The sequence below is a fragment of the Acartia tonsa genome, chromosome 3, assembly GCF_053477335.1.
Source record: "Acartia tonsa isolate MP-2025a chromosome 3, ASM5347733v1, whole genome shotgun sequence".
NCBI lineage: Eukaryota > Metazoa > Arthropoda > Copepoda > Calanoida > Acartiidae > Acartia > Acartia tonsa.
The window spans coordinates 7,378,191-7,388,536 of NC_137262.1; the positions used below are offsets into that span (position 1 = coordinate 7,378,191).

At 28.7% G+C, this 10,346-nt stretch overlaps 1 protein-coding gene across 2 annotated transcripts in view; it reads right to left on the bottom strand.

The window, feature by feature from the left end:
- The window catches only part of LOC145313194 (uncharacterized), a 243,398-nt gene extending 233,052 nt beyond the window's left edge, over positions 1 to 10,346 (bottom strand). For both annotated transcript variants that reach the window (XM_080152485.1, XM_080152484.1), the window contains exon 1: positions 10,154 to 10,346. The gene's annotated coding sequence lies outside the window, so the exon portion shown is untranslated. The remainder of the gene's footprint in view (positions 1 to 10,153) is intronic.

Consider the following 10,346-nt stretch of genomic DNA (forward strand, 5'->3'; position numbering starts at 1 on the left):
CCTTCGACTGCAGTTGCTCAATTGAGTTGCTCTTTTGAGAAAAATTATTGGAGGGATAAAATAAATTGTCCTTCCTGTATTTGGCTTAAATCCATACTGTATTTTGCTATTTTGTGAAAGAAAAATGTTACTGCTTTGTATCAACACTCTTAGGGGTTTCTTTTAGGTTTCTGATAAAAGGTTAGAGGGTGAAATTAATGGTTAAGAATGGTGATAGTTAATTGGAAGGGCGGGGGTAAAAATATGGTTGTGGTTTTTTAGGTCTCATCGTGAAAATAGTGCGCTTTATTGCTTGCCAAATAATTACAAGGATAGTTCAATAGGAGATAAATTTATCTTTACCTCAACCACATAACAAAGTTTTTTTTCATATTAGGATTCAGTAAAAATCTTCATGAAAAAAGGAAAATTCAATTATGGAATTGTAAAATGTAAGGGTGAAGAAATAATATAAATATAATATGTCTAAATAAAGCTCACCCCTTTTTTTACAAGCGTGGCCACTCTATGACTCATTATTTGTCCGTTTGTCATTCTGTAAAAAAGGAAGTTAGATTTACTCGGCTAGCATGTGAGATAGATTGATTAAATGTACTGAAGATTACCCTAACCAAAGAGCAACTACTTTATAATTCTCTTTGTCTACCCATAAGCTTTTTAGAAGTTTTATATTTATTTGTAAATGTTAATTTTTTTTATAAAGGATTGAAAAAAAAACTCAATTTGTGCTTTAATACAAATGGATGTAATCATTCTTGTTTATATTCTCAACAAAAATATTATATACCACATTTTTACAATATGTTACACCAGCAAAAGATATTTTCCTTTTTTACATCTGTAGAATAAGAAAATTGTATTCTGTGTAAATATTCTGATAACATTTCTCAATCTCTGTCAAATACAACATGTATGTCCATAAGTAACGCAGTAATAATAAAACATTATATTGAAAATATTTGTTTGGTTTAAATTAGGATACAAGAAAGTTTAATTTTTAGATTACAATAGTTTTGAATTAGATTCATATAACATTAATAATCTAACATATCGGTTTAAAAAAATAAATATTTGAAAATACTTTTCCAAAACGATTGGTAGACGTTTAAAAAAAACTACTTAATTCAAATATTCAAAATATAATAACATTACTTAGTTAAGTTTACTATCGGACGCTTCAAATTATAGAATAGCTTTGCTTCTAGAAACTATTCTAAATTCTTTTTCCTTTCTGTATTTTATTTAATATTGTTTAGCCCTTCTTCTTCTACTGATCAAAATAAAAAGAACAAATAATATTTTCTTATTTTATTTTTATAAAATATCTTATTGAATTTTCGTCTAATTGAACTACAGGATTTTTAAAGGGGGTTAAGATAGTCAAGAACTTATTCCCTAAATTATAATCCCTTAAGGCTAAGGACGCATGGATTAAATATATTTTAAAACTAATTTATTAAGGTCTAAGTAGCAATTTTATTGTCTATAAATTGAAGGAAAATCTAAACATATTTTTAAGTATTACATGGTTCAAGTGTATGGATTATTTGTGCGCGCTTATCGGATTATAATATTATACTAAGAAGAAAGGTCAAGTGCATGAATTTAGGAAATTTTAAACATATCTCAATGCTTATTTAACGTTTTAAGGTTCGTTTGAATCGCAGCTGCTTTATAACTAGGGTGTGTAAAAACACTTAATTATAGTTTAGGTTAGGTTAAGTAAAGTTTAAAGGTGCTCCCACAGGGATAAATGAAGAGGGGTGGTTCATAAGTAAGTATGAGTAATAGAACCTTAAGTAAATGGACTATTCTTTATTAATTGGCGGATTTTAAATTAAGAACAAAATATGCAAAAAATGCAAAAATTTTCATATACAATACCTGCCAAAAACAGAATAAATTTATCTATTATTGCATAAAGAAATTCTTTATAATACTTAACTATTCTTTTTATCATCAGAAAGCTGTCTACTTATCATTACTGCGCTATGGAAACTAAATTTGTCTTAAATAGTTTTACTTAAAAATTGAAAATTGTATTTTTTAACTGAATGAAATTGTGACAAAATATGTCAGTGAAAAGTACAAGGATGGATTAAAGGAGAAATTTATGAAATTTAAGAAGATAAAAGCTTTTTTAAGGGATAAACTTTTTTCATGGATTTTCTAATAATATTAGCTATTAGTTTTTAAAAATGATTTGTAAGCAAAACAAATTGAGCGAATCATTGGAAAGTTGACCGAAAAAAAATTATATTTTGCTTCAAGTTTCGCTTTCATTGAAGGGTAAACCACCATGACTTAATTTTTTAAGTGGTTTATCTTCATATGAAAAAAAGTAGGATACACACAATTAATTATACAAAACATACAATAAACAAACAATGGCTCGGCAGCCGCATCTAAGCCGCCATGAAGCAACCGCGAGATAGCTAATGAATGTCAATTTTCAAGCCGCGTTTTATTAATCCCTCTATTGAACAACATCTTTTTTTTATACTTCGGATCACTCGCAAATTAAAATGAAAAGCTACCAAACAGACATTATTGAAAGCTTTTGTACAGCCGCAAAAGACGGCGAATGAAAAACATTAAAGCAAATGGCGGCTTAATCGCCGCTATCGAACCTTCTATTTATGTAAAATGTATCATACTGAGATAAAAAATAAATTAGTTTGTAATTTTCTCTTGTTTTTACACACATACACATATTAAGCATAAGTATATACAATACACAGAAACAATTAATTTTCATTACAGAAATCACATGTTACAAAATATATAATTATAACATGTTTGTATGTATATAATTTATATAAATATACACTTTCTGTTAAGTAATTAAGCTTTTTTATTAAATAAAAAAAAGACATTTTTTAACAAAGCTATTCCGGTGTTATGATGATCTTTATTGACTTTCTGCTAACGATTATATAGTTGGTTTGCTTACTAAATTGTACCTAACTGTTACAGGAATCAGCAACAGACACTTTGAAATCCCTTTATATAAAAGTACATATTTTACCTTTATTTACAATTAAAGACCATCCAACTATTACCGTACATATGTGTCCTTGTTTTATTTTACAGTTTGATGAAAATAAAAAGTTGGGTTTACCACTTATTGTTTTGGGTGTATGGTATATCATTACTGTGCCTCACTAATGTTTTATTTTGATGACAAAGACTATTGTCAAAATTATTGTCCTGGGGTGGGAAAAAAATTAAAATGGTGTCTAAAATGATAAAGTCATGGTTTCTAGCTTTTCAAAATATCCTGAGAAACGCCATTTAAGGAACAAAAGACTGAGGAAGGTGATATCAGAAATAATGTTTTAATAATTTCAACTTTTACGGAAGGTTATAAAGAGCAATTCGATTAATGTGACACATAAAAGTTTCTTTGACGCCTATTATAATTCATATTTCCGTTCCTTTCACATTTTTCCTTTTATAAGGTCCTATAGAAAGCTCATCTATAAAGACAGAAAAAATAGAAAATATTAACCTTTGAACAATGCAAAAGCACAATTAACATTTTATTTCTTAGCCACCAATTTATTAAAGTAACACGGTAGAATATCATGATTAAATTGGTTTGATCATATTTATTAAATTAAACTATCCATTTTTTAAAATATAATAAGTACGTATTATGTATTAAGGATCGAAATAGAATATACGTGGATATTATGACAGGGGGAAAATCTTCGTAAATTTAGGTTGCTAACATGGACATCATTTATTAGTCAGTTTGTTTATCCATTAGGAGTAGAGGAGAAGGACGTTATTTTAGCTCTATTCAATGATTTATTCAACTTATGGAAAAAAAATCATAACAATAAAATACGAACAATTTTACTTAAAAGAAACATATCATACATGTAAATAAAAATAACATAATCATGTCAAAGAATAATATAAATAATAAGCTAACTACATTTGATAAGAGATAAAATTCGTTATACAAAATGAGTTATTGTCATAAGACATGTGACCCTCTTTGGGTCAAAGATAATTAGGGCACAATGGGCCGAAATGTTGCCATAAATAAGGCAGTCATCAGTATTTAAATACTGGAAAATAATGATATGCCTATGTTACTCTCCATAATAACATAGTATAATGCATATATAATAAGATTATAATAATGATAATCAACATGATAATAAATAATATAGATTTGTAGTTGAATATATTGATGTTATTCTTCTCTCAGATATGTTCTTTCAATTGATGTAATCATGATTCCACGGAAAGAATGATGGGTAAAACCGTCAGCTTTGCTATTGAGGATATTTACAGTTTGTACAGGATACTGAATTCTTCTGTATTAATACTTGGCGAAAAATTAACTTGAAAATGCCTTAGTATAAGACAGTTCGTCTACAGCACGACGCAAACATTTAATTAAAAATGCCTTTGCTCATAAGAAAATGGACAAAGCCTGGCAGAGCAACCAAGGGATTTTACTGACAGGTCAGGAGTAATAACTGAAACAAATAAATATCCCCAAAGTTTATTTGTTTTGTCTCTGATATGCCTATTGTGGTTCAGTTTGAAATTGTAGTAGATGTAGATTGTAGAAGGTGGAGGAGCTGGGGGTGAAGTATGAAGTGAGGTGATAACATATGTTTGCCTTTAGGGTCAACTTGCCTGATGTTCTGGGAGAAGAAAAAGGGAAGGCGAGGGGTAGGCAGGACGAAGATGTTGAAAGGGGGAGATGAAAATGAATACACATGTTTATCAAACAAAACAAAAATCCATGTAAAAGGATTTTTTGTCATATTTTAAATTTCTGGTTGGCTTTCACTGAGCTGGTAAGATGTTCTGATCTTCATGATGTTTTTTTCTTAGAATTCTTCAGAATCCAATAGGTTCTTATACAATTGTCAGCCCATTTTCATTATAAGCTGACTGTATAAAAAAAAGACTAAAAAAATTCAGTCTCTAACAAAAGACAGGAGCTCAAGAGAGGTACGTGCGCACCCCATCACTGCAAAGTTATTACTGACGTTATTTTAGCAAGATACAAGATTCACTTTATTAGAGTACATGATAATCTTGTAAATCCAAGTAATTATAAATCCATTTAAGGACCTTAAATTTCTCTCAAAAAAAATAAATAATACCAGAAAGGTCAAGTGGACAATTAAAATGTTAAAATAAATGATAAATATACTTGAGCTACAGAATTATTTATCAATTCAAATAGACAGGAGGAGATCCAATTGTGTACGTGTTCCATTTTAATAATTAACAAGGATTATTAGGTCGAAATGTAGCGTAGCAATAAAGATTCATACATTTAGAATGCGCAACAAACTTACAGACATAACTCATTGTAGAAAAGCTTTGATGCTACAATTTGGGGGAATATTTTAAGTGTGCGGTCCAAACTTTTAAACAACAAAAAAGTCCCTTTTTAGTTAATTAAATAAGTTTGTTTTCTTCCTAAGCTGTGGGTTGTTGTCAATAAGATATTTTGTCAAGTGTATGTTTTATTATGATACAATCTCCCCTTCTATGTATGTGTTTTTAGACTTCAGCTATTTAAGCAAATACATTTTTAGCAATAAACCTGCATGCTATATAAAGTTGGTAGGTTTGTCCTTTCAAGGAACACTTAAATACCGTTTTTTCCTTGATTTTTTTACTGAGTTTTAAAATGTAAACACAAAAGATGTTAAATTTAAGTTTTCAATCGAATTTTATTAAATTTACTGCTCTTGTCTCATTCAAAATCTTTTAGATCTTATTTCATAGGTTTACCATATAATATAGTGCACTAAGGGTTTTTTTGTCAGAAGCTTAAGATCTCGGAAAAAAAATGTACAAATGCGTAGCACTCTTCAGTAAGCTTTATATATGTCTTGAGATGGGTTTAGACTATTTTTTTAACTTCCACATACCTACCCTAGAGGCTAAGGGCAAAGCAACTAGTATTTTGCCTATTGAAAACAGGCTTGTTTGCGGTTTTAAAAGTTGACCTGCCTATATCAGAATCTACCTACTTTACAGAATATATATCAAAGTCAGCAACTTTAAAACGGTTTTGCTACGAAATTTCTTTAAATTAAAAAAATCATAAATATTAAATCAAATAAAGAATATCTACAGCAGGTAACAGTTTTTATTGATAAAGCTTTAGTTTTCTAAAAAATTACAGTTAAGGCTCTACCGACTGAAATCCATAGATTTTTCATAAATACGAAAAAATGACTAAAAGTAAAAAACAAAGTCGTTATTATCAAAGAGAGTAAATTGTTTTACTTTAACCTAATAGTTTTAATGGGTTTTCAGTAGCCCAACCTATGAAGCCCGGGCAGTAGTGAAGGTTTACGTTCACTGAATTTCAATTACTCATGTTCTTCACAAAGTATAAAGTATATAAGCATGTTACTGTGTGTGTGTGTTTGTGTGTGTGTGAGTGTGTGGGGAAAGCCCTTCAGTGTAGAATCTAAAGTTTTCCAGGATTGCTATTCTGTACTTTACTTTTCTTGTCAATTAAGCAGTTATTCTATTGTTCATAATGTCCGTCTGTCTAGAATTTATACACACAAAGGTTTCTTTTTAAAAACCATTCTTTTATGTAAAGAAGTAAGGTTTTTTCGCATAGCTCTCGTGAAGGGTTTAGGCTATTTACTGCCCCCGCTAACCTCTTCAAATACAGAGCACCTTGATGATAATTTTAATTATTTTGTAAACCTGTCAAATTAATTTGATTATTATGTGTAAATCTGAATTCATAATAGATGAAAAAATTGCACTAAAAAGATCCTGTGAGTATTGGTGCAAAAAATATGACGTAACAAAAAAAATTAGCCAATGAGAGGCCGTTATTGACCAATGGTAAAATTTATAGTGGCCTCTCATTGGCTAATTTTTTTTGTTACGTCATATTTTTTGCACCAATACTCACAGCATCCACTAAAAATAGTTATAAAGGCAAAAAAAATGTATCTCATGTGCCATACCTAATACCTATTTCCCTGTTATAATTATTGTAGAAAAGGACAAATAAAATGTATAAACATTAGATTTATCTAAATTTATTCCAAGTAAAATCTACTGGTATATTGATTGTCTATTGTGAAACAAAAATCATTTTAAACAATTTAGTATACATACACATGTCAAAAATATATAAAAACAAGCACCCACATGTTCAAAGATTTCAGAAAAAGTGCACTGAACAAGAATGGCAACATCCATTATTAGGAAAACATACGTGACAAATATTAAATACTTTTCCCAACCTAGCTTTCTATTTTTCCGCCTGTTAAATTCTTGTTAGTTGATAATCATAAAAATCAGAAAAACATCCCAACTTAAAATTATTATGAAATATATAAGGGTAAAAATTTTTTCCTTTTATAGCCAAATGGTTTACAAATCAAGTAGCTGCGCTACTTAAAACATTGTACTGACAAAAAGCTAACGCCAATTCACACATATATGGCAGAATATCGTGCAAATTGTTGCAAAACCTCACCCCCCCCCTTATTTGCACTTGCAAAACATCAACCCCAAGGTTGCAAATAAATTTACAAAAATCTCAAGAAAATAAGGGAGAAATTCAAAAATTAACAAGATTGTGTGCGTGTGTGTGTGAGTGGGGGTAACAAAGATATTATGATTTTCTGTGTGTGTATGTGTGTGTGATTTTGTGTGGGTTTGTGTCAAAAAAGATATTTATGAGAGAGATTTCTGTGTGTGAGAGGGAGATTTTGTGTAAGAGGGTGAAAAGCAAAGGTATAATAATGAGAGAGAGAAAATAATTTTATTTAAAATTTATATTAGCTAAAAAACATAATAGTTATTTATCGCATCGTATTAAAGACATATTTCCGCGGATAGTAAAGTGAAAATACCAGTTTTGTTAGACCTGAGGGACAGAAGGCCCAAGCGAACAAAATCAGTTTTAAAGTTATACTGGAAAAATTATCGTTGACTAGGTACATTTTAAGGGAAAATATTTTCTTGTGGTTAATAATTTCCTTTTTAATTAATTTACGCTCATTTTAACAAATTAGGTTGGTTGCATGTTACATATTTTTAGAAGCTCAGCTACTATATTTCTAGAGTATTTCCGCTAGTTCTAGTGTTTCAGCATAATCGTGCTTGTTGTGTAGAATTTAATTCTCATATTTTTTAGTTAAAATAAAGCTTAATTAAAAACAAACAAAATAAAATGACATTGAACTAATTTTATTGCATTAATTTTTAATTTCTTTATTAGCTGCATGTGTTTTTAACAATTTTCAATGCAGCTTAGATATTAAATTTAACATGAATTTTAAAAGTTTTCAGAGGTGGATTCTTAAAAAAATATTTGCCCCACTAATCGCTTAGTGGGGCAAAATTGTTTTCGTGAAAAATCCACCAAAATCACATTAAAAATCTACAAAAATTAAACAAAATCATAGAAGGGTAATTAACATAAGATTTTATTTAGTTTTTGTAGATTTGTTATGTGATTTTGGAGGATTTTTTACAAAACAATATTGCCCCAATAAGCGATTAGTGGGGCAAATTTTTTTTAAGAATCCACCTCAGGTTGTTTCGTGAACAGTGCAGATATATTTATTTTGGAATTTAGATCAGAGGTTTATAAATAATAAATTAAGCATTCTCTATCATAAATATCAAGGCCTTTTCATTGTACTGTATTTTACTTTATTGTCAGACTCAACTGGCTAATATCAGGGATCTAAAGGGATAAGGCAAAGGCCGATATATTGATGTACATCCCCAATGTTAATATACAAAGTTAGTAGTTGAAACGTAAGGACAATCAATTTAATAAACTTTGGGGACTAGTGTAATAAACGGCCCATTAACCCCTCTCTCTCTCTCTGGGTTAATATAGACCAATTCATTTGTCATTAATTCAAACAATTTATCATTATCCTTAATTTTTTATAATTTGAAGAATATGCTATTCGTTTATTTACATTTTGCATGGTTTGTTTTGACTGTATAACAATATAAAAGAAGTTGTCATTAATAACTTAATATCGACATGATCTTGTAAAGGATAATTTTACTGATTTGAAAATCAACATTATGGCCAAAATTTTGCATGGCTAAAAAGAAACTTATCAATACAATCAAAAGTTTTAAATTGATTCAAAAACACCAAAAAATCTAAGAGTTTAAAATTGAAAATTAATGAACTTTTATAAGTTTGCTATTCATTCCTTTGAAAAAAATATTATCAATCAGCAAACTTTATTACCTTTTGCAAAAAATACACACTGCGAGTCTATAAAAATATACCTTCCCAATATTGAGTGGGATAGACCCCCCCTCCAATTCATTTACGTCCAATCAAAAATTCTCTGTTTGCTCTATAAAAGATTATTTTTGCAGAGAAATTTAGGGTCTTAACTCTTGAATTTTTTTAGCTATGAAAATGCTTATTTTCATTAGAATATGTATAGAAGATATATGGAAATTGTAGCAAAAATTATAGGAACATCATTAAAATTCTATTAGAATTGGGTCCCCTAACTCTTATCTTTGTGCAGAAAAAGACTCTATTTTGATGAATGCAACGTCAAACATAGCAAAATATTTATGGGCTGTAGTAAATATATTATTTCCAATGCTTCTTTTGCTTATCAAATTAATAAAATAAGAATCATTTTTCTTTTTGCCTTTTCTATAAAATATTTCCAAAAGCTACAATTAAATTTTTTTATATCTAAGACAATATCAAGTGTAAAATTTTATTTATTTTTATCTTCTGCAAATAATTTTGCAGCTGGACATAGAAATATTTCTTTAATATTTAATATTTATCTTAAAAATGTTATTTCTGCAATATTCTTAATTTAGTTCAAGATAATCTAAAACAAAGAATCAGTAACAAAACAAAGCTGATATTGGGTCTAGGGTTTTAAAACTTTTATTTTGTGCATTTGTTTTGTAAATTCAGATGATTCACAAACTTTTCAAGATCAAAGATCAAAAAATAATTTCGATAGAATTTCATTTTTTTGACTTATTCATAATTATTAATATATATTTTAATTCTAATTTTGTAATGACACAGGCTATATTCCTATTAAAAACTAATCTAATATTGATGTTTTAATTTTTTGAAAAAGTCAAACTTATGTTTTTGAAAAAATGTTGTTCTTACCTTTAAAAAGAGATATTTTTACATACTTTATAACAAAATCACAAGTCTTTTTAAGTTATTAAAAAGTTTATTATCACTCCTAGATCACTTTTTGAGCTAAGCGGCTAAGAATCACAAATATGAAAACTTGTCAAAAATATTGACAAGCTAGAAATACAGGCTCCTCCTAGGCCTATAGTTCTCACGATACTGA